The sequence below is a fragment of the Symsagittifera roscoffensis genome, chromosome 3, assembly GCF_963678635.1.
Source record: "Symsagittifera roscoffensis chromosome 3, txSymRosc1.1, whole genome shotgun sequence".
Taxonomy (NCBI): Eukaryota; Metazoa; Xenacoelomorpha; order Acoela; family Convolutidae; genus Symsagittifera; species Symsagittifera roscoffensis.
The window spans coordinates 16540079-16565650 of NC_087064.1; the positions used below are offsets into that span (position 1 = coordinate 16540079).

The 25572-nt window shown below is 39.4% G+C and overlaps 1 protein-coding gene across 1 annotated transcript in view; it reads left to right on the forward strand.

Moving 5' to 3' along the window:
* The window catches only part of LOC134842330 (uncharacterized), a 405874-nt gene that overhangs the window by 150266 nt on the left and 230036 nt on the right, over positions 1 to 25572 (forward strand). The gene's annotated exons all lie outside the window — the stretch shown is intronic.

Below are 25572 nucleotides of genomic sequence, written 5' to 3' on the forward strand. Positions count from 1 at the left end.
TTTAGCTTGGTTATAAGCTACAAATTTAGGTTGAACTCGTGGCTTTTGAGACTGGCTTCTTCCTTCTCTTGTCACAGCTCTTTTCTGGTACGATAGTCGACCTCCCTCAGGTGCTCTATTTGTAACTGAGACACCAATCTGGAACATCAACATGGGTCTCAGTGCCTTTTCCAGCGGTCTCAACAGTCAATCGGACTATCTTGGAAAAACACAGTGGCTTGATATGCAGTGAGGAATTCACATTCGCCGCCCTGATAAAAATTACGTTTCTGGCTTTCAAAGGTGTAGAATTTTAAATTGACGAAATTGAGTCGTAATGGCCGAGATGAAAATCCGAGCCAAAATAACTATCAACAAGCGTGACAAAAACAACCCTTAGGGTGAGTAAAACCGTCCTGGTTGATGTGGCTGCAGCGGTTTTTATGGCGCCCGTTTTGGAGGAAGGTTTCTGTTATTTTTTACTTTGCGTGTTAAGTGGGATGGTTTGGCAGTAGATCGTCTGGGTAGACTTCTTTTCCAGATGAAGCTGTAAGGACCATCGTTCTGGAAGTGCGGGAGAAAAATTTCTGCTCCTGAGACACTCATTGAGTAAAATCCGAACACATATAGAGATGATTTCACACGATGCGAAAGTTATTTTCGAAATCTGTAGCTTAGTACAACACCTGGTTTTGGTAAGACAGAAGACCAAATAAACGAAAAGAGTGCGTGCTGCGAACCCAATGCGTGCGACTTCTTGTATAGTCAGTCAGTGTGTGAACTTGTGATCTACAGTAACAAACATTTATCAAGCTATGGACACTATACGTGCAGAATTGCTTGCTTTCGAACAGTTTTGATTATGTTCTGCGCGACGCAATGATTGACGGAAATCTTTTTTGATAGAATGCAAGAAGCCGGTCTGTGGTTTTGACATACTAAGGTTCGATTTGGTCCAATCGAAGATTACAACAGCATATAAAGCTTTTGCATCAAGTGTACAGGGCAAAACCTTTGCCTCAGCTAGTGGAAGCTAAAGTCACGGCAGAGCATTTCAGATTTTTTTTCCAATTATCTTCAATGATTCTCTCAATTCTCTCAATGACGCGATAATTTTACCGATTTCCCTGTCGATGTAACAGCGGCTCATTGCAGGGGTAGCTGCTGTTTGAAGTTGTGGCTTAGGCCGTTCGCCACGTCCAGGAGTAGCGAATTTTTGAGTTTAGCGAGCCTTTTTTGCGGCTTTCGTGACTCCACCTTACAACTTGGCCCACTATAATCATTTCTGCTACGTGAGACACTCACCGCGACAATCTTCAGGGCTCTACGTACGTGATTTTAGAGACGATGAATTTATATTTCGCAAATAGATTAGAGGCGCAAACGATACTAGGGAGCCAAAAATGGGCTACCACAGCTTTTGTTACAACCAAGCTGCGGCGCAAAGATAAAGACACCAAACGAATGTTGATATTAGAACCCGATCTGAGGTTTTGCCAATATGGAACTGGAGTAACCATCTCAATTCAACAGGACCCGCTCATCCATGCACTCTTTTTCACACTAAATGAAACCGAGAAAAATTTACACGGTGTTAACACCCCTACAATTTTTCGAGAACAAGCTGGGATTGAGATGGTGGAGGCAAGAAGGTTGAACTTAGTTTAACTTTCAGTGGGCTAAGTTGAAAAAGTCGCGCAGTCGGTACGCTTGCGGTAGTCGCCAAACTTTTCGGAGACGAGATTCTAAGAAACACATGCCCTTTCGTTGTCAAGAGTACCGCATTGGGCTACAAGGATCTATAGTTTTTTGAGTTTGCGGTTTTCATTGCCATAAGCAAACTCTACTTATTTAAAAAGTGCTCCCAGAAAAGAAGCCGAGGCTTGCAAAAATTATACAAAGGTATATTTTGGACAGCGACCCGTAAATTGCTCACTATTGCCCACTGCTACGCTCGAAATATAAAGCTCAAGCTCGGTCGGTGTTTGATATCCTATATTAAACCAGGCCCATTGCTCCGGTCCTAAACCAAACCCGCGGTATAATTGAGGATGATTCAGTGGGGGAATGCGCCCTGCTCCTGCAAGAACAGCTCATCAGCCTTAGGAAACCAAACAGCATACTGATCTCAGGAGGGGGTTCAAACAGTTTTCCACTGATGGCACGTGGCATCAGCTATCTAAGGGTAAATGGTTGAGAGCTTAGACGCTGCAATTATATGCACCTAGAGTTAGTTCAAGCGCCATGGTGGATGCGATTATGTGAATGGTTGGATTGGGGATTGAACATGGAGGAGTGCTTGTTCTACACATTGTGAGGCAGAAACTTTCAGTTTACTGTTTTTTCTTTTAGTATTTCTTGCTTTGTGGTTATTTCATATCAAGGTGCGATTCCACTTTGAACTGGCTGTTCGCTGATCAATTAAATCTACATCATTATGCTCGAGAACTGTTCGGGTCGTAGGGCAAGAGCAAATTTTCAGTTGAGCTCATGTTCCCCAGCTACTCTGCCTCTAGCTCATTGCTGCTTGTTACTTGTATATCTTAGTAAAACGGGGGGGGGGCTGATTAGTTCGTCCGAGATCTACATTTAGGAGTCAAGGTTTTAATGACAGGTAGGACGTGTGGTTATTCAGAACCACAGACCCGCCTAGAAAAAAAACTAATACTAATAAAAAAAGCGATAGAGCGACACCTCCCAAATGGTTTAGCTCGCTCTTCAAAACAGAAAAAAAAAGAAAACTAAGGTTGGTTAAGATACGCTGGTTCAGCAAACCAAACCATTATAGATTAACAAAAAGTATACATTCGTACGGATTTGAAAGACCAACCGACAACGTTGGGCTGCATAAATTTGACACCCCAAACTCCTTCTGTAAGTTTCGACTAATTATCTATTATCCAAACTAATCAACCGGCCACATCAATAAATCACAGAATGCCTTTTTTTTCATTTTTCATCTTGAAATGCCAGTGCGATATCAAAGAGTTAGGCAGAGAGACAGGAAGTTGTCATTATTCTATCTGACGGATCAGCCTTGCTGCTATTGGCTGGTTCTGCCTTGTTCCTCAAAAACATGACTTTGGTATTATAAAGTATTACTAGGGTGTTACACCTAAGTGACTAGGGTATTACACCTAAGTTGAACTTGGCATTTACGATGAAACAGTTAAGTCCATGATTATTCTGTCTCAGGTAGAAAAAAGTCAACCAAAACGGTCAGAACCTATATTGTGTATAGATATAATGATAACCAAATCAGATCGACAAGATAACCTAGACGATAGAAGATACTGACTTAGATTGAGAAAACATATAGCACTGAATAGTGATCGTTGGTTTCCCGGAGGATCAGAATTCTAGATGTACTAGAGAGCACGAACATAGATTATACTGAAGAGAAAACCTGCGAGATAGATTGCGGAATTTTAAATTGAATTGTTGCTAGCATTAACACTTTTGTAGAAGGCTTTCTGTATACTGTAGTTTTTCATTTCAAACTACTCCAGCTAGTTTCGTTTAAATGACCTGTAAGAGCACCACCAAGAACACAGCAGCAAAACACAATCAAGAGTTTTGCAACTAAAGTTTACCCAAAATTTAACCCTTTCGGGATTGTGGATAGCACTGAGCTCTGTGTGGTGCCCTGCTATAGCAAAATATAAAACTAAAACTTTTTGCCATGAATGTGATTAAATTAGGATACGTCTCCAATAGGACAAGACCCTGAAGTCTACGCTCTCAAAAAACTCAAACATTGCGTCCATAGAGCATTTTACGCTACGTTTGAATCATAGGCTTCTGCTTTAATCAGCAGCAAGTTTTCGAAAACAAGGCACAAAACCAACTTAAATTCAAAGCATGATTTCAATTTTACTAATTCTTTAAGAAGCTGTTAAAAAATTCTCCCCCTGACACAAAAAAAACTTCATTTTTATATCAATTAAATCATCACAGGTGAAATATCTTTTCAAATTCAAGCGCAAGACAACAATACTTTTCGAATGATGAAGAAAACATTTTGTCAAAAATTGCCAGCTAGGGCAAAAAATTTCAAATTTTAAGCAATCTTAGGATCGGTATATCAGTTACCGATCAATTGTTTTTATTTTGACTTTAAAAGAAAGTGAAGAACATGTAAGCGTGGGTTAATTTTTTTTAAATTCAGATCGATTTTACAAAAGTTGACAGCGCAGATTCCGTCAAAAAAGGCTAGTTAAAAATAGCTAGTTAAAAAATTTAAATACGCCTGAAGAAAAAAAAAACCACCCCGGCCCAAGTATGCCGTTACTCTCGTTGCAAAAATCGGAATTTATAAAAAATGTTACGGCAAGGGGAAAGGGGAAACAAAACATTCCAGCGTCATGGGTTTGACTTTTGGGCTATTGATTATCAGTTGCATGGAAATTGTAAGTGTATGTTATTTTTTCTCATCAAAAAAATTAGTCTGATTTATGTATTGGTTGATTATAAAATATAGCTTAAATTTTGCAGTTATTTCATCGGCGTAAGCCGATTCTTGATCATGTAGCCTAGTGATCTAGCAATAACAAAACAATTAACGATAAATCTAAATTTTAAAAGTTCTAAATTATAGGCTTGTGATTAGTAAGCGTTATCAAATTGAGTATAGACTTTTTTGGGTTAACAACTAATTTAACAAATTAGCTGAATTTTTTATGATGCTGCTATACTGCTGACATAATCAATTTCACGAAAATTCACTTTTAACTAGTTGGTACCAGTTACTACAGGCACATGCTCTTTCTAGATCTCGAACCATTTTTCGTATAACTGTAGAATTTCGAAATTAATTTTCTATTGGTAATTTTTCGGCTTCTAAGTTATGTAGTCTACTTTGCATAGGCTACTAAGATAAATATACACACATATATAAATATACACTAGGGCATCTCTGAAAAACTTTAAAAATTTTGAACACAAAAAAGGCTTTTTTGTTTTTCAATGTTTTCTTCTTTCACCATTTTCAATTGTAACATCCTTCCAAGTTCCGTTTGCTAATTCTTTACCGTCATGCTGCACTCAACCTATAATTGTTTTCTCGCTAGTGGTGCGAAGCTCAGCTTTGCCTCTGTATTGAAAGTCTCTCTGTAGTCTGCAAATTGAACAGTTTCGATTTTTACTCTTGCTATCAGCAAGGGTTTCGCAATCTGTGTTTGGACTTTTTTCCCGTAGATATATTTGTTCACAGAATAGTCCAAATTAGAGGTAAGAAATTTAGGTTAAAGAAATTTTTGCAGGTTTTTTGTTTTTCTGCCGTGCTTTGTTGGCTTAGTTGTCACATCGTTTTTCCACTTCGTTTCAATTGTTACTTAATGCTAAGCTCTGTTTCTCAATTTTTTAGTGTCTTGGTCAATCATCATATAATTGTTCTACCGCAAGTGAAGCGAAGCCCAGCTTCGCCAAAAAAAACCCAGCTGTTAACGCCACCGTTTTTCGTTTAAAGAATCTGAACCTCGTAAAATGCAAACCTCCACAATTTAAAATGTACTATTTTTGCATTTAGATAAACCTCGAGTCCCAAAAAGACCAGGATGAGTCTATTCGGAACTCCAAACCAGTGCCTGTTGTCCTCCTATCTACCTCAATTCAACCCAAGTGTCATCACTTACTCAGTTCCCCTTGGAAACAACATCCACTTGCCTCTGCCAATATTCTTTTTGACACAACCCCACGTCATACTTAACAACAACTCAACCGGGTCTGAACTGCAACAACTAATCGTCGAAAAAGACAAAATCCATGACAAGTCGGAAGCAGACAAAAACAATGATGATTCAAATCAACATCGACTCTTAGCACATGGTATGAGGAATACGCAAACGTTTTTTTGTCAAGGTATTTTTTATTACTACTAGCTCGCAATTTTTACCCTCTGAGATTTCCAAACAAACAATCGGCTCCCATTTTTATTTAAAATGCGGCTAAACATTCTGATTTTTATCTAAGAGTGAGTTGCGTAAATGTGAGTGTTTTCTTGAGTTTTCAGCTGAAAGGCTAAACTTTTTTTTCAGCCGAGCTTACCGACCATATGATTGTTCTCTCTTAGCAGTTTCAAACAGGCGATGGCATATTAGCGACCAGATGCCATGATTGATAAAAAGTGCGTAAGGGCAGCTTCATGTTTTTTACGAACCCACTATTTTGGGTGCCTAAAATTTGCAAATAAAAAACTATAAAAACGGATTTTCAGCAAATTATTCGCAGAAAAAATTATCAATATTTCAATGTATTTAATTATAATCATATTAGTGACAACTAAATTGACAACTAAATTTTTATGACGTTCATTCGTTTGGTTACGGAATTATGTGGAAAATTATTTTAAAAAGTAAAATTTGGCCCCAAAATTTTTATATGAACTTCCTAGAAATTTTTTATGCCGATGTCTGGATAAATATCAGTTTCCGATCTTTACGTAGGGCAAGGTCAATCGTCTAAACAAATTGTTTTTAAGTTTTGAACAGAGTGCCAGCAGCGCAAGGCAATGAGGGATAGGGCAGTGTAGGATGAGGCAAGGCAAGGCAAAGCAATGGAAGGCAACACAAAGCAATGCAAGGCAAGGCAAAAAAAGCAAGGCAAGGCAAGGCAAAAAACAAGGCAAGGCAAGTCAAGGCAAGGGAAGGCACGGTACGGCAAGGCAAGGCAAGGCAGGGCACGGCAGGGCAAGGCAAGGCAAAGTAAGGCAAAGAGGGCAGCACAAGGCAAGACAAGAAGCATCACGCAATGGCAGCGCGAGGCAGCAAGGGGCAGTTTAGCGCAAGTCAAGGAGAGGCAGAACAAGGCAAGGAGAAGCAGGGCAGTGTAAAGCCAGGAAGGACAGGGTGAAGCAAAGCAGGGCAGCGCAATGCAAGGATGGGCAGGAAAGCGCCAGGCAGAGCAGTGCAGCGTAAGGTGAAGAGGGCAGCAAAAGGCAAGGCAGGACAGTGTAAGGCAATGGTGGCGCAAGGCAACAAGGGGCAGTTTAGTGCAAGTCAAGGAGAGGCAGAACAGGGCAAGGAGAGGCAGGGCAGTGCAAGGCCAAGAAGGACAAAGTAAAGCAAAAACAGGACAACGCAATGCAAGAAGGGACAGAAAAGCACAATCCAGAGCAGGACAGTGTAGGGCAAGGCAGGCAGCGCAAGGCAAAATAGGGCGCGGCAGTGCAAGGCAGGGATATACAGAAAAAGACTTAGAGGAACAGGGCAGTGAAAGGCGAAGTAGGACAGCGTAAAAGAAGGCAGGGCATTACAATGCAAGGATGGGCAGGGCAGCGTACGGTAGGACAGGGCGGCCCAAGGTTTTTCAGGGGCAGGAGAAGTCAGGGAGAGGCTAGGTAGAGTAAGGAGGGAAATTACAAGGCAATGCATGAAAGTTCTTCACGCTTTCTCATCCAAAACCTGAATAAAAATAAAAATCAAAACTACTTTTATGCGAACCTCAAATGAATAGAGAGACTAGCTTCATTTTTTATGAGTAGGATAGGGCAGGCCAAGTCAAGGGGGCAGGACAATTCAGAGCGTGCCAGAGTCAAACCATAAAAAGCAAAGCATTTCATGACACGGAGGGCAGCATAAAGTAAAGCAGAGGATCGCAAGGCATTGAGGAAAGTGCTGCGCAATGCAAGACAGGGCAGCGTGAGCAAGGCAGAGCAGCGCAGTGTAAGGAGGGCCAGGACAGCGCAAGGCAAGGCATCGAAGCGCAAGGCAAGGCGGCAGGGCAGCGTAAGACGAAGCAAGCCGCGCAAGGCAAAAAAAGGGTCAGGGCAGCGCAAGGCAGGTCAGTGTAAGGCAAGGCATGGCAAGACAAGCAGGGAATGCAAGGCCAAGCGATACAGGGCAGCATAAGGTAAAGCAGGCCAGAGCAAACAAATTTTCGCTGCGTACGGTAAGGCAATGCAGCGCAGAGAAAGAAAGTGCTAAGCAGCGCAAGCCAGGAATGGCAAGAAAGCGTAACTTACGGGATTGCTGCACGATTTAGGGCATCGCATGGCAGGGTAGTGCAAGGCAAATCAGTGCAAAGCAAGGGAGGGCAGCACAAGGCAAGGCAAATCAAGGCAGCGTAAGGCAAGGCAGGGCAGCGTATTGGAAGGAGAGGCAGGGTAGCGGAAGGCACGGCACGGCATCGTAAGGCTAGGCAAGGCAGCGCCAGGCAAGGGGTGGGGAATTGCAAGACAAGGAAGGACAGTGTAGGGCAGGGATATGCAGAACAGTGCAGGGCAAGCCGTGCAAAGCAAATAGGACCGGCCAGCGCAAAGCAGGTTTCTGTAGGGCAATGCATGGCAAGGCATGGCAGAGGAGCTCAAGGATAGGAGGAACAGGGTAGCGTAAAGCAAAGCAGGCCAGCGCAAATAAAAAAGAGCAGCGTACGACTACGCAGTGCAGAGCAAGAAAAGGAGGAGCACCGCAAGGCAGGAGGGGCAATGGAGAGTAAAAAAGGGAGAGCAACGAGTCAGGGCAGTGCATGACAGGGCAGGGCTGGACAAGGCAAGTCAGGGCAGCGCAAGACAAAGAGAAACAATGCAAGGCAAGAAAGGCGATTGTAAAGCAAAGAGGAGCAGGGCAGTGCAGCGTAAGTAAAGAAATGGAAAGCATGGCAAGGGGGACAGCGCAAATCAAAAAGCGGGGGCAGCGCAAGGCAAAAGGGGGCAAAGCACTGCAAGGCAAAGTAAGGTAGAGAGCAGAACAAGGAGGCCTATAACAGCGCATAGCAAAAAAGGGTATTGCTAGGCAACGCAAGGCAGAGCAAAGCGGCACACGGCATGCCTAAGCAGTTCAGAGCAGTAAAAGACACGGCAAGGCAAGGCAAGGCGTGAATGTGTTAAATTTGTTTAAATTTCGTTTTATTTATTTAATCTAGGTCAGGGCCTGATGCCTATGCAGTGTGTCTTGAAAATTGAGAAGTAATACATCGATTATTTTTTTCAATTTATAATTTTTTAAGAAAAAATTAAATCCTTATTCGTTTGCTCACCGGGTTGCTGTATAAGGCTGCAACTCTAAGGCCAAATCTTGGCTCCCTATAAACTCGTAATTTAGGAAATATAGACGATTTAACGAATTTGAAGTTCTGAAAACTTGTGTAAGAAAAAATTAAAATGATTCAATTGTCTTCTTTTCTACTCAATAACTGATTCTTTTCGCGGATAAATTCCAACAATGAAAACAGTCTAAAACTTTTCAAATTTGTTTTGTCAATAACGATGCGTCGAAAGTTCCACAAAAAAATGCTACACTGGATTCAAGCTATAAATCAAAATAATTTGGATATTCGAAAGCTTGCATGGGTTGCTGAGAAAATTTAGTGTTTTGGACATTCGACTTTAGGTACAAAGTTTCATTACTTGCTGAGAAAAGTTTTCACTTGATGATAAACGATTCAATTTGAAAAAATTTTGAGTTTTTCAAAATTTTCAAGGCTTGGCTAGTTTGCTAAGAAAAACTTGGAACGACTTAACTTTTCGAAATTTCATTGCTCGAGTAGCGTGCTAAAAACTCAAATTTTTAGGAACTGTTTTTTTATACAATAATGTCAAAATTTTGAAGGTCATCGCTCCAATAACTTGCTATTGATGATATAATATAAACTCTGAAATCAGACGTTTCACCACCGCTTGACTGGCAGGTACATAAAATTTATTTTTTTTAGATAATCGGTTTGAGGTTTTTAAGATTTTCAAGCTCTTCATCGTTTTAATGCCCTGCTTAGAAAGTTTTTTGACTTCTTTAGATGCAATTCATTGTTTGAAATGGCCATAAAAATTTCAACGTTTTACCACTTGAATGGCTTGCCTAGCAAAAAACGGCGCACCTGTTGAAGCTGAAGTACGTTTAAACTGTTTCGAAGCTTCTTTGCTTGAATGAATAGCTTACCTCGAAAAATCTAAATTTGTGCAAAGCTATTCACGATATGTAATAACTTGAAGTTATTTGCAGTTTCATTGCTTGAAAAGCTAGATCAGAACATTAAGTTTTTTCGAGCCGATTGACTAATAGAAACGGTCTTGCTAGTTTAGATTAACTTTTTGATGATTGTAAAATGGTTTGTGTGCAGCTTGTAAGAGGCATTTTTTTGAAATACGTCAACTGAGTTATTGAAATGTTGGTTGTTTCAAGAACTCTCGCAACGCAACACTTCTTCAATATCTCCCGATCTCAGAAGGACATCGCCGTCAACTAGGCCATACAAAAAAAGCACTTCACACTCATTTTGCCCAGAAGACAAGACTGCAAAGAGGAGTCGTTATTCCGCCTTCCAGCCAGACTCGACCGTCAGTAATCGGACACCAACTAAAAATCAATCCTCAGGTTTGGCCTTGGAGAAATGTTTTATTTACTACATTGTTTTCGATTTTATATCACGTTTAATTAACACGTTTAATTAACCAAGTTGATTTTCTGAGCTCTCTAAAAACACTATAATTGGCCTATTTCAGGCCGAAAATTCTGCGCGGCTTTTTTTCGGAAGCAGTTTGGCTGAAAACTTTAAACGGATAAGTGAATATACTAAAACTATAGAATTAGAAACACTATTTTTCCAATCAATGATAGCTTAATCATGTTTTAGCTCAACCAAAACTTCTGTGGTCATTTCTGCACCACCTGTTAACCGAACTGGGCTCCGCACGCCATGAAAAAAACTCTGATAGAGAAAACAGTAGCAACAACAGCCCTAAACGAACCAGATGGAGCGGGACTGACAGACAAAAGAACCCCCCGGATGGGCAAGGCGAGTGCAGCAAAATGATCCGATGGGTGGACGAGGAGAGGGGCGTGTTCCAGATACTGGACCCGACAGGTGTGGCATCAGAATGGGGCAGGATGAAAAATAGAAAAAACATGACTTACGAGAAGATGTCTAGGGCTCTGCGATATTACTACAAGATGAACATAATCCATAAAGAGCCGGGCAAAAAGCTCACCTACAGGTGAGAATTTATGTTCATCCTGTAAATCAAATCAAAGGAACATAAAATACAAAGTGTGTTATCATGACGGGCTCCGATTTTTAATTTTTTGGAAAGATGCTATCTGTGTTTAAGGAGGTCATCGTTGCTATATTTTCAAGATAATTGAACATTGTAGCCTTGAGACGACTTTGAATCCTAATATGCCTATTTTTACCTCAAGCTGTATGTTTTCAGGTTTCTCAGAACTCCGAAGACGGTCAAAGACAAGACGAAGTCTATACCGACATGAGAAGCACTATAGTCACTACAGATCCAAGGAAAACAAAAAAACTCGGAGAGATCAATTGTTAAAACAAAGGTGTGCATCTAGCGCACATGTGCGTTAGTTATCATGTTTTTTTTTCACAAACTGCAATATTGCTCAAGACATTTGGACTGTATTCAGATCGAAATCATACAAAATTTAAGTTTATAGACCAATTCGAAGATTTAGGAGTTGTTGGAGACGAGACACGTTTATTTTAAACATCTACTATAAGTAAAACACATATGGAGTGCTTGTGGTAAATTTTTTTCTAAAGACGCCCAAAAAAGGCTATTTTGATAAGATTACTGAATCTCGTTTCTTTGGGCTTAATATGTTTTTTAAGCTTTGAAAATCCCGTCCCAGTTTTATCCCTTGAAGTTATGGACGGGCAAGTATACAGAAAATTGCAAACTATATAATCTTTAACGCAGCATGGTTAAGAAAGTATGATGTATGATGAACAGATTTTTACTTTTCTTTAAAATTAGCGAGAATTTACCGGAAAAACATAAAAATGTTATAGAAACACATCTGTCAGGACCAAAATTTTTGACCTTTTGACTTTTTGACCTGATTTTAGCTTAAATTATGTCGGAAAGTTCTACAAACGTATTTTAATTTTAGTTCTCTCATCGTTCATTTTTTTTCTAAACGGGAAAATGACTGTTTTGTTAAAGCAGCTCTTGTTTTATTAACAATTTTTTTCTCTGATTGACTGCTAGTGTTTTTTGAGATGTTCTGTCATATGTTCTTTCACAATTTTTCTCATTTTAATCGTCTGCGTCCAAACTGTTCTTTAACTCAGAAAATGTTACAACACTTCTCATCTTGATCGTTCTGTACACGTACAAGAATAGAGACAACACACAAACTTGAGAAACCATCGCTATCGCCATTATTATCAAAATTACTCCCATGTAATTAGGAGAGCTGGTATTCGGTGCTCCGGAACAGCCGGCTAATGGCGAGTCTCTTGGCGCCTCTCCTCCAATCCACGGCACGCCGGGTCCCTTTGTAGAATTGGTTCCGTCTAAATTGAAAGTAATGTGAACTGAAAAATTTCCAGTTTCTGTGTTTTCCATTCGCCAAACATTCATTTTGACGACTCTTTCGCCGGCACTATTGAAATAAATGCTAGAAGCACCCGCAAAACTCTCAACATTTATTGAATGAGCGCTGCTAATGTAACCAAATAGCGATTTATAATATACATTATTTGTTTGATTCGATAATGCAGGGTTCTTATTGATCAAATATTCCAGGAGAATACCGACGCTGTCATGAGTGGCGGCAACATATTGTAAATACGATGGAGTTTCGGGCAAGCGACAGTTTTCAAACGAATTTGCATCGCATGCTGCTCTAAAATTGTCTCGAACCTGTTCGTATTTTGTTTGATCTCCTTCAAAAACATCTTGTTGTTTAAAGATCAAAACGTGTCTAAAAACGTATTTCAGGCAAACATTTCTGGAATCTTCGAGTTTCAAGTCGGGATCTCTCCATAATTGATTCCAAATGTTGTTTCCAATCTCATAATTCGGGTGCAAATAAAGCACAGCGTACTCTTTGATTTCCATGTCGTGTTTCCAGACGCAAAATATTTCGTGCATAAATTGTCTCAAGAGATCTGGTCTTATGCTGATGACAATAACCCGTGTCCAAAAGATGCGTTTTAGCTGTTGATGAGTCATGTCCAGGTTCAAATTTGCTTTACCGTCTGATCCATAGGAGATACCCAACTGGAAAAGCTCTTTTAATTTTCAATTTTACAATCGAAAAAATTTTGAAAAGAACATGACCAGGGGTGGATCTAGGATTTTCTCGAGGGGGGGGGGGGGCAGATTTTCAAAAAAATTTTGTCGACTTTTTTTTAGGTCGACAAAATTGATTTTCCGAGTTCTGCCAAAGCACTAAAAAGACCCTGTTATGGCGGAAATTTCAGCGCTCCAGGCAAATTTCGAGAAAACAGGCCGAAAAGGGCGTTTTTAGGCACTGTTTGAAACATTTTGACCCAAAAAAAAAACGAGTTTTTTTTTGGTGCGCGCTCCCACATTAAAATTAGTATATTTTGGCGCCCAAGGCGCCTTTTGGAAAATTTTAGGATCCGTCAGTCAAAAATGGATATCTCAAAGTAGTACAAAGGGGGACTTTTTGGGTCGGCAGGGGGTCGAATCCCTGAGAGGGGGCGTCCATAAGTTGCATTTTTTCGGCGCAGAAATTGTGGTAGCAGGTAGAGACGCGCGCCGGCTCAGCCGAGAATGCTCGGCGACTCGAAACGAAAATTGTCGGCGGCGGCTGTTCAGCCGGTTGAAGGCACTCTGATTTCCGTAACTTTTAAAAACGGACTCTGAAACATATTTATTAGTCGTGTACGTCTTTAACCAGCGCATAATTTTCATGAACAAAATCAAGTGTTTGAAATTAGTGTTCTGATAGTTGTGATTGTAGTTACACGTAGTTACCGAATTAGATGGATGTCTATAACGCATACAGTAGCTAGCTCATTACCCTGGTTGACCTCTATAAACCGAAAAGGCTTATTTTACAATTCCATACACCGAAAATGCTCGCCATACAATTCAATACATCAAATGTATGGAAAAAATCAATCATGAAATTTTCATGCCAATTCAAAAAAAGATTGAAAAAAGACTCGAACTAGTTTCTGCCGCTATTTGAACCAAATAAAACAATCTGGTGATGAAAAAAAACGGTGTTTCTTTTTTTGAAAAAAAAATGGTTATCATACAAATTTCATATAAAAAAATTGTATGACTAGCATTTTTTTGATGGCGACAACAAAAAGTAATATTGAAATTGCCCTAAAAATTTTTTTTGTTTTTTTTTCAACCTCAAATTGAATTTTGTACTCAGCAGAACATTTTGCAAAAAAAAACTGCTAGCATATTTTAAATTTTGTTCGGATAACGTACTCCTGGATGCACAAAAATTGAATTTTTTTGTTTCTCTGGATAATTTTTTTCAAACAGGCTAAAAATTCCTATTTCTTTTCTATGTCAAGTTTATATATGCCTTGATCAATCCTAGATAATTTGAAAATTCTAATTTTAAAAATAATTATCTTTAAAAATTTTTACCAACATATAAACTTTGATGCTTACAATAAATGATTTGCAAAGAGAAATCTTACACATTTCAGCTCGTTACCAATCGTTTGTAAATGCCAGACGATCAACTCCTTGGTAACTCTAATTTTTAGTAAGCCATCATTTTAGTCAATTGTATTTGGTCACCACGAATACATCCAAAAACTTTGAGAAAGAAAGTTTTAGAAAAAATCAACTTTTTGGTTTATGAAAAAATGTTTATCCTACAATTTCCAGATATGAAAAGTTGCTTATCTTAGAGTTTTTTTCACATGTTTTCAAGTCTATAGAATTAAACGATTTGTATGAAAAGCCTTTTTTGTATATATGAAAATTTTATGACAAACACTTTCGGTCAACCAGGGTACTGTATTACTCACGAAATGATTCAGACGAAACTGGCGTCGTGTGTGTTTCGTGGCGGAGGAGTGTTACTTTGAACTCCGGCGGCTGGCGCGCATCTAGTAGCAGGAGGTCGAATCCCTGATGGAGGAAATCTGCACCCCCTTAATTCGCTACTTAATTGGACTTAGAAAGGTCATATTAATCTACTACGTTATTATTATTTTTATTATGCTGGTACCTATTTATGACTACGACCATCAGTCGAAAAGTTTTGCTCGATCGAACTCAGTTTTAATGTTTTCCTCGTTCAAACATAGCCGAGTTATAAGTAGCTTGGGTCGAAATGGTCGAAAATTTTCGAGCTTGGTTTGAGACGGTCGAAACACGACATTTTTTGGTCGAGTCGGTCGAAACATAAATCGTAAACGGCAACCCGAGTGTCAAAAACGGACATGGTGTAATCCAAAAAAATGAAAACAGACATCTTTCGGACGTAACGGTCGAATCATGAGTCGAGCGCCTCAGCTCGTGCGGGCTGTTCCGATCAATATTTAAAAAATTATCGGTAACCTTACGGTTGAATTCAAGTTGTTTGAACATGTTTTAAGCTTCGAACCACGTGACGCGACATTCTTAACAGGAGCCAAAATTCGCTACAGTAGATTAGATGGCAAACACTGACTTGGGCGTCTTGTTCTCTTGTTCCAAATACAGCGCAGCGGAGCAGAGCGGAGCCAGCGTTCGCATCTTGCCGATGCCTTGTTACGTCTTAGTAAGTTATCATTGTTACAAGTGGCGTGCACGAAAACCAATTTTTATCACGTAACTCATTTGAAAACATTTGAAAGCATCCTCGCTCTAAAACGCGAAAACTTGTGACATCAGTAAAATCTTCAAAAATCAATTCCTACTTGTTAACAAGCCTTGTAAAAGTAAAAATGTAAAAGAGCCTTGAAAGTATCCTCCATTAATCCATTAATTTTTTTCTGCCAGCCTCGCACGAAAGCCTCGATAGACAAATGATACTGGTCATTCTGTCCATTTATATATTGTTCATTGGTATAAATAACAGGCAAATCCACGCCCCAGTCGAAGTGGCCGAAGAGTTTGTTCACAGTGTAAAAGAAATCTGGATTGTCTTTGTCTTTTGTGGAGCTGCTGTCGTACCTAATAAAATAGTTTCTCAAGGCTGTTCCGACTGTCCCTTAACTGGCCTCGAAGAGTTTCTTTCCAAAAAAAGATAAACTATTAATTTTGCAAGGTCAATATCAAATGCAAGTGCCAACAAACACATGAGTAAAATTAATATGACCAATAATGGTTGGCCTCAATTCGTTTTGGAACAATAATGAGCGCCGATAATTTGCCGCCCATAAAACGGTTCGAGCAGCGTTGTTACATGTGCAGTGCAAGCTCTGGCGTTTTCGAGAAGTTATTTCAAAAAATTATTTTCGAAAAGTTGTGGAGTTTTAACGATTGCCAATTTGGGTAGTTTTGGACAATTAACACGCGATATGTTTCGCGCAATAAATGCGTTAGCTTTTCGAACTTCTCTTCAAAAATTTCCCAAATTGATATGACGCGTACTATATGGACTAAATAAAAATTTGCTATATGTGAAATTTATTACCTAGTACTTTAAACAACGGTCAATTTTTCATAAAACCTAAAAGGCGGTCGGAAACTTCACGGCTTCGCCTTGATAAGAGAGTTCTTGTGAAAGTTTTGTTGTCGGAGCAATTTGACTATAGTTAGTAACTAAACGAGCTATTGAGATAGTACATGAATTAAACTTGGGAACTACAATGTATAATATGTTCATTTTATTATCAATCAATCGTGATTGCTACTAAAAAAATTTTGTAAATACAGTAACCTTCCACATAGATTTTTGTTGAAAAATTTAAATTTTACGCTTCTTTGGCAGAAAGTTTTGCTTCAAAGCAAAATACAATTACTATTCTAAGTATAACAAAGAGCAATCCAGGTATTTAAATTGAACCTGCCAGCTACGGTAATATATCACCTTTTTTTCTTCGAATTTCAAAAATTTCTGAAGCTACTTTTTGAGATCCGTTTATTTTTTCAACAAAAAATACGATCGGTTTCAGTTAATTTAAACCTAATATTTCTTCTTTACTATTCACGATTTTTTTCCCTTTCTGTTGGTCGCGCCTAAAAAGTTGGAGTATGTCCGTATTTTAGATATAGTTTTTCGATCAATGCACAGTCTAGTCTGTATGTCAGGCTATAGTTTTGACTGCAAACTGCATATTTTTCAGTTAAAATGTATCAGTGTCAGTGATTCTTGTAGGATTTCAACACTAGTTGGAGCTCGGCTCTTGTAATAAAGAATTGAAGCGTTTTTTTTTCAATTATCCGGCAAAAGAAATTCGCAGAACAACCATAGAAAAAATGGACTGTCATATTTTGCCACTGCATTTTTTTTGCTTCGCAATTTGAAAAATGGGGAGAAACTTTATATTCGAGTGCATTTTAGTTTTTTTCTTTTTGTTTTCCAAGCCAATTTAGGTACTACAAACAATTATTAGAATGGGTCTAATAATATATCAGATTGAGGTTTTATCAATCGTGATTTGAACAACATCAATGTCAAAAACATTCAGTCTGAAACTTTTAGCATTTGACTTAATTTCGAGCTGATAAGGTGACCGTGCAGGTTTACAATAGCTTATTCATGTAAAGTTTTTTTTCTTGAAATTTTCGTTTTACTTGAGAATTGGAAGTTGATTTTTGGATTTTTAGCGCCTTTTTTTGAATCAAGAACTTCAAAGCTTGATTCCAAAAATTTGAAACATTTTATAAAATCGTTTGATTTTTTTAAACGCTTTTTTAAAACTTTTTCTAGTCATTTAAAAAAACTTTTTTCCAGAAGGCCTATTTTTCTATGACTGTCGGATATGCCTAAATTCTATTTTTTTTCTGGTCTTTCTGTGCTACTTGGACAGTAACCGGCTATCCTTGTTTCCAATCATATTTGACTATATATAAGAGAAAAAAGTCCTGAATATTGTTTATAGAAAAAAGATGAATTGAACAGGCCAAGTTATAGCTCCTCAGTTCAGCCAATGAATAAAAAATTCTGATCAAGTTAACTTCTTCCTCTCCCAAATAGACCAAGTTGAAATCCTCCACATTAGAGTCGAAGCATACCAAAACTTGGTTGAGAAAGTCGAAACATACCGAAATTTATACGGAAAAAGTTACAATTCGAGAAGAGCTGCAGTTTTCTGACGTCAGTGTGGACTTCGGGCTTGTTTAAACAAACTCGCAGTCGATAAGGTTTAAAAAAAACTCAAAGTCGATTATATTGATAACAAAAAATCGACTATATTGAAAACAAAAATGGATTTTAATCTAACACAATGAATCTGAGCTGGATCAAAAAAATAATTTGGAAAGTTTTTTGTTCTTATCTATGCGGCGTCGAAAAAACAAATTTTTAATAATTGTCAGTCGAAAAACTTGAGAAGGTCAAAATGTATCGATTGCTGGTCATGAAAGTCAAAACGTACCTATTCGGGGTCGAGTAAACAATTGTTCAAATTTTAGAAACTGTCCGCCAAGAAAGCCGAGAAAGTCGATATATATCGAATTTTGGTCGAGAAGGTCAAAACAAAGTTTTAAAAATTGTCGGTCGAGAAAACAGAGAAAGTCGATCGAAACATGCCGCAATTCGGTCGAGAAAGTCGAAACATACCAAAATTTGACCGAGAATTTCGAAACATACCAATTTTTGGTCAAGAAATTCGAGACATAAATCTATCACCGCGACCCGGGAAACGATTGCAACACATACACTCATATTTATTGTATGTAGTGAATCTTACTTATAAGGAGGCATTAATCGTGTTGTGGTGCTTTGGACGGAAGCAGATCCAGGACATCCGACAGTCATGGAATCCAGAGAGCGAGCCTGAAAAAGTGCAGTTCATGGAATTCAGATAGAGAACCTGAAAAAGTGTTGTGATATGCGTTGCGTTATCGGTTGAAAACAAGTTGTAAGTCAATACTGTATTTGGAATATTGAATTTAGGTTTTCTTTTCTTTTGGTTTATTTTGTTACTGAGAGCTAGATCAGTGTTACGAACTCTGATCTCTCACTTAGTCTCAATGTCATCACTCACTATGACCTTGAGCATACCATAAAAGTAATAAGTAAGCACCATAGGTTGGTTGTACATACATAGACAAATACTGCTACTGCAGTAGCGGTATGACACACCCCCCTCGGTGGAAGAAATAAATTATACAACATAAGTAGGATAATTTATTTAAAAAGAGTTCAATATACTCAGTTCATAGGAAAGTCTCTGGGTTAATTGACGGTTTAGTTTATGGAATTCTCAGTTTTCTTCCAACTCTATTTCCCAACTCGGGTTCCATTCAACCCCTTCGTCTAGTGCAGCATACCCAAATTTTCGCATGAAGAGGTGTCTTTCGAGTCGTCTTACTTTTGATTCCATTGGTCTATCGCTTCGTTCCTTGAAGTCTTGATTTGTGTATTCCTTAAGTGCTTCCTTCAGAAGTCCTCTCCCTGTGAGATTTTCTGATATCTCTTTAATTGAATGCTTTATCGGGTTTCCAAAGCATTTCGTTTCCTTGTTTTTCGTTTGCCTGGAGCTTCGTCTGATACCCGACTCTTCAGTACTCGACTCGTCCGAAAATCCTTGTGGTGGTTCGAAAGTTGTATCTTTTTCCGAAATTTGTTGGGGATTTCCTCGGATTTCGTCTGCAACTCGCTGTACTCCTCGTTTTAGCAATTGGTCTGCATACTTCTCCCACTCGGACGGTGCTAAATTGTGATTGTGGAATGTGTCGACTATGTCCTCTAGGGGAGTGTGGGAGTCAATACATTTCAATTTCGACCGCTGTTTTGGTTTCGGTGTAGAACTTGACTGATTTTTGGTGTCTACTTTTTCCGGCCTTGATGTCGATTGCTCCTGTTCCAGATTGACTGCCGTCGCAGTTTGGCTTGTCCCCTGTTGCTGCTTGTTTCGATTTTACTTTTCTTTCCCGTTCTTTTCCGACTTCTTGGGCTCGTTTTCCTCTATAGTTGACTTTGGGCCCGCCAAATTGGGTTTTGCTCTTTTGATTGCCAAGTTCAGACCTCCCCCTGCTTCTGTGTCTTTTGAAGTCACTATTGTTTGGCTGTTTTGAAAACGCTCTATGGGATTCATCGTATCTGCGATCTCCATTTCTTCTTGTAGTTCTTCATCTGATCCCAACTCCTCGAGTAATTCGGGGGAACTGATCCTCTTAAACTTTTTTGTAGGTTCCACCGATGGACTTTTACTCGTGCTTCGCTGGTTTTTTTGTGTCAGCACCGTTTTCGATTGTGCGATATCCGATTTCCTATGAATCGAGCCAGTAGACGTCTTGATCGTTGAGTCTGTTTCAGAAGCGATTTTCCCTTTTAGTTGTTTGGTTAAAGCTTGTCCGCTTTTTCTTAGTGGGTCTTTTCTGAGTATTGTTTTAGGTGGTGATTTACATGGATTTTCCACTTTGTCCTCCACAAATCCTTTCTCCCAAGAGTAAATCATTTCCTTTCGAAGATCGGGATTGAGTAGTCCTGTCTCGTCCACTAATTTTCTGATATCGTTTTTAGCCGCATCTCTTCTCTCGTTGTTCCAGCGGGCGTTCGCCTTCAACAACTCTTTTAGAGCTTTGGCCCTTTCTTTATCTCTGTCCGATGTTAGCCGCTGCTTGTGCAGTGGGCTTGTATCTCTGCTGAGTTGTCCCTTGCGTGCTATTTTGAGGTTCTCTCTCGACTGGTCAATTCTACGTTTCAATTGAGAAGCCGTCAGTGCTGAGCGTTCCAAGTGTTGTTTGTCTAAATAGTCAGAATCATTTAAAAACCTATCCCTCACAATTTTAAATTCTGTTTTTGGTAGTCTGCCAAAATGTGCTTGAAACGGGGATACTTGAATGGTTTTCTGCTTGTTCCACCGTAAATCTCTCATTATAATACTAAGACATAATTTGATTGATTTATTGTTTTCTTCGAGCATCATCACCCCCAGTCTTCTTTGTATAGTTTGGATTGTACGTTCGACCAAACCACAGCCTCTGTGGTCCCCCACCGGACAGAATTTTTGCTCGATATTGAGTTCCGAACAGAATTTTTTTTAGCGTTTTCCCCTTAAAACCTGAAAATTGGTCCAAACAAATTGATTCAGGAACCCCATGCGTGTCGATATATGATCTCAAGAATTTTACTGTGCACTTCCCACTTGTAGTTTTCGTAACCTTCACTGATGAAATTTTGAGAAACGATCTATCGCTACTAAAAGGTAGATTTTTTTTCCTTTTTGATTTTCTATGGGCCCCGCGTTATCTAATTGTACTTCCTGTCCCGGCTGCGTGAGCAGTGGCAGTGGTTTTGACGCATTTTTCGAAATAAGATATTTTACATTCTTACCATATCTGGTACAGCTACGGCACTCCTCTGCCAGATTCACAATGTCTTTATTCATGTGTGGCCACCACAGGTATTACGCTGCTCCCAGCATAGCCTCTTGGCCTGGATGCCCTCGATGTTTTCTTTTTAGGACAGCTTGTCTTTGTTGTACGGGGACTGCTAGCCGGTTATTCACCAAGATGCAGTCTCGTCCTGAACTGCCATCTGTGATCACAACGGGTTTGTATAAGGTCCCATTAATTCAAAGCCTTGTTTGTCCCCTCTTTCTATCACTCGTCTGAGGCGGTCGATTCACGTGTCTTCGGTGGTCAATTCTGCTAGTAGACTTTTGTCGAACAGTTTTGCTAAATTGTCCAGAGTCTCTTTTTGTTGCTGCTTTGGCAGGTTTGTTTTTCCCAGTCTCTTCGGCGGTTCTATTGAGCACACTTCCTCTTCACTCTCCGCCTCTTCTGTAGTCGTCAGGTCCATCTCTATTACCTGCACCTCACTAAGTTTCCGTTCCGCCGATGCGATTGGTTTAGTCATTGCTGAACTCGATTCATGTTCCGAGCTGTCCCTGACTTCTTGGGTGTGTGCCACCAGTTCTCTATTTTCCTGTATATTGTCTTCTCCGCCTATTAGTTGCCAGAATGAGAGTAGTCTTTGATGTGCTTCTCTTTGTTGATCCGGTTCAAGCTGCCATTTCACCCGTGATGCTTGTCGTGTTTCACTGTTGGAGCTATCTCTGTTTTTCCGGCCACCTCTAATGATTTTTCTTGTACGCTGGACTGTCTCTGTGATCTCCTCCTCTTCCGAAAGTTCGTTTGTGTTGAATAGTGAGCGGTTCCACTTTGGGTCCATTAGACTCTCTTCGCGTTCCTCGTTTCGCCATTCTTGTGGTGAGCCCGACCACCAGTCGTATGATCTGTTTCCTGACATCTCGATCCTTGAGTCTGTTTTTTTTCCGAATTTCTGGTACTGGTTGTTTTACGATTTTTGAGTTATTTGAGACTGACTGTTTGTTGGGTTGATTTGACGAAAAAGTGATCTGTTTATGTTGAACTGCTGTGTTTAGCTGTTTTGCAGTCGTGAAAACTGTTTTCTTTCGTTCCGGTCCAGCTTTGTTTGTTTTTGACCGTTTTGGTTGCTATAGCAACCATTACTTAATGACTGTTTCTTTGCATTCCTACTAGAACAATCTAGAACGTTTTCGTTCCGGTTGAGCGACCCAGTTTCTTTAAGCCTACTGTTACTGCAGTCGAACGCTTCATGAAAGGAGTTTATTGTCGCTACTACAAACTTTTCGTCTAATTCTGATTCGGGCCAGGGATCATTGAAAGGATCACGCGATAAATAATCAACTATGCCCATGTCCCTCCCCGGAATGTGAACTATTTTGAACTGATATGGCAGTAACCGGTCAACCCACCGGGTTAAACGTGATTGGTAGGTCTTGTTCGATTTGTTACCATCCAATGCTGTTGTAAGTGCTTTATGGTCAGTTGCAATGGTAAATGGTTTTCCCAAAAGGTAGTGTTTATATCTATCTACTGCCCAAACAACTGCCAGTAACTCCAATTCATTTGTTGGATATTTTTTTTCTTGGGCATTTAGGTATCGGGATACGAATGAAATTGGGACCCACAGGCCTTCATCATTTTGTTGTTCTAAAGTAGCCCCTAGCCCATCATGGCTAGCATCACATTTAACTCGTGTTTCTCGGGTCGCATCGTAATAATGTACTTTTGTTATATTTGCCACAGCTTCTTTTATAGCATTAAATACTACCGTGTGTTCATCCCTTCACTCAAATTTTTTTACCGGGAGTTTCATGTTTTTTAACTTTTTCTTTTGATTCTCTTCTTTTAGAAGTGGTCTTAATTTTTCAGTCAGGCTTGCTGCGTTAGGTATAAATTTAGCTAAGTGATTTATACTTCCCAGGATTGACCTTAGCTGTTTAAGCAATTTCGGCGGGTTCAAATTTACTACCGCTTCCGTTTTAGTGATTTTTGGTCTAACCCCTGCTTCTGAGAGGTGATGACCCAACCAATTCACTTCTTAATTGAAAAATTCGCATTTTGATAGTTTCAATGCCAAATTTTCCGCATCCAATTTTTTTAATACTGTTTTAACCAAATTTCCATGTTCAATTTTGCTTCCCTTTGACACAATATGTATGTCATCCAGAAGACAGAACGTGTTTTTAGCGCGTGGTTGATGGTTCTATCCATGGCCTTTTGAAATTCAGCTGGCATATCTGCTAAACCATAGAACCCTGTCAAAATCTGTAGGTTCCAGTTGCTTTCCCACCAACAATGTTGAAATTGCATTGTCTAGCTGTATCAGCAGCCAATTTTAATTGACTGTACGCATATTTCAAATCTAACACCGAAAAATATAGCGTACCCTTTTTGTTTTCAGTCACAATCTGGCTTACCCCATCAATGAGTTCATCTACATTCGGCATTTGGTATTTATTTTTGAACAATTGTCTATTGATTGGTTTCGCGTCCATTGCCAATTTTATTGAGTCGTCTTTCTTTACTGTTATCACAATAGGAGCGATAAAGCAATCACTCGTACATTTATCAAGTTTTGTTATATGACCTTCTGTCAACAACTTCTTGATTTCTTTTTCGACTTTATCTTGTATGTGAATTGGGATTCTTCTCCCCTTTTCTTGAATCGGACATAATGGATATTTAAATTTTGAACTTACAATGTGGTTTTTCGAAATACCTTGTCTTTCAAATAAGCTTTTAAATTGAGTGAAAAATTTTTCTTTCCAACCTTCTGACTGCTCGCACATGAGCACGTCAAACCTGGTGAGTTCCTTGGGCGCTGGTTTTTGTGTAGTAACTATTCCCACTTGTCCCTGCAAGTCTAGTCCCATGATACATCTGGTCTTTCGTTCTGATACCAGAAAGGTGGCGCCCTTTACCTCCCAGCCCGCTGACCTCAGATTGGTCTTTAGGGCTCCCAGTATACTGATCGGTTGTTTGTTGTAGTCCACGAATTTGGTTTGTAAATTCAGTTTATTTGACGGAATGAATCTTACTTTGTTTGATTTTTCCATAATTTCCTTCGTTGTCGCCCAGTTGAGAAATGAAACTGTACCTCCTGTGTCCACTGTTAATTGAATTATTTGGTTATCTATTTCTACCATGGCTTTTAGTGATTTTACTCGTTTCAATGTTGGATCGCGAATCGAATCTATTTTCTGAACTCGCATCAATTTTTCGTTTGAATTGTTCCTCATTTCAATGATTCGATCTTTCACATATTTTGAAACTCTCTCGTTTTCCGGTTGATAGGTTTGTATCGATATAACTTCAAACTCACTACATGACCCAACACTTTCACTTATCTGATCGCATTCCTCTATGCGATCAGGACGCGATCCTTCCGAGTCTTCACTTGTTGGGATCTGCTAATTTTAGCGAAATGATTGGGTTTACCACAGTGTTTACAGGTTTTCCCCATCGCTGGACAATTTTTCAGGTGTCCTTGGTCAAACGTCCTTCCACATCTATTACATGGTTTTGTTTTCGTGTTTTGATTCTTGTTATTGTTTTGTCTTTTATTCGATTCCCTTCTGTTTGGAGTCTTGGTTGTTCCTGACAAATTTCGAACTGCCATTACAGATTCTTGTTTTATTCTCACACCCGAGGTGTAATTGTTACTTGATCCCCCTGTAACTACAGCATTAGTCTTTTGAAACGCCATTGTGGTTAACTTTCTATATTCGAATTTTATAGCCCTTTTCAGAACCACTTCCGGGTCTAGAGTCTCGAATGTCAGCGTGTCCTGCAATGTCATGTTTTTCATTTTTGAAGTAAACAGGTCGCGGACTATTTCATTTTCTAATGCTCCCAGTTCTGATCGGGCTGCTTGTGCAGTTAACGCTGCGTGAAATGATTCCAGAGATTCTCCAGATTCTTGCATTCTTGTAAATAGCTTGTATCTTTCGTATGTTACACATTTTACCTTTTGAAACGAGACTTCTGACAACTTTGTAATTTCCCTGAACGTCATTTTCGATATTTCAGCATGCGGGTTCTTTTGTAGGAATCTCTTCTTTCCCTCTGTACCCAAAACAAAAATAATCTGGACACCAATTTCTTTTGTACTTCGTTGTAGAAGACATTGTGTCCGACTCGTGGGCCTCTTGTCTTTCTCTCTTCGTTCTCCAATACTACTCTATCCATTGCTAGCTTATCTCTAAGAATCTTAGCGTTCCTCGCATCTTCATTCTCTCCGTCTCTGGGTGTTTCTGGGCGGGGTGGTGGTTCCTCTAATATGTCTTTTGGTTCTTCCAAAATAATCTCTGGGTTCACATTTTCTTTGACCGTAACCGCCATGAGAAATTGTTCGAACCAGATTTTGAATTGTCACGGAGGGTCTAGATTCGCTGACGCCCAAAATACCGGAATTCCCATATCCGTTCTGTTATCTTGAGCTGCGAATCCTGCTGGCTGCGCCATGCGATATGCGTTGCGATATC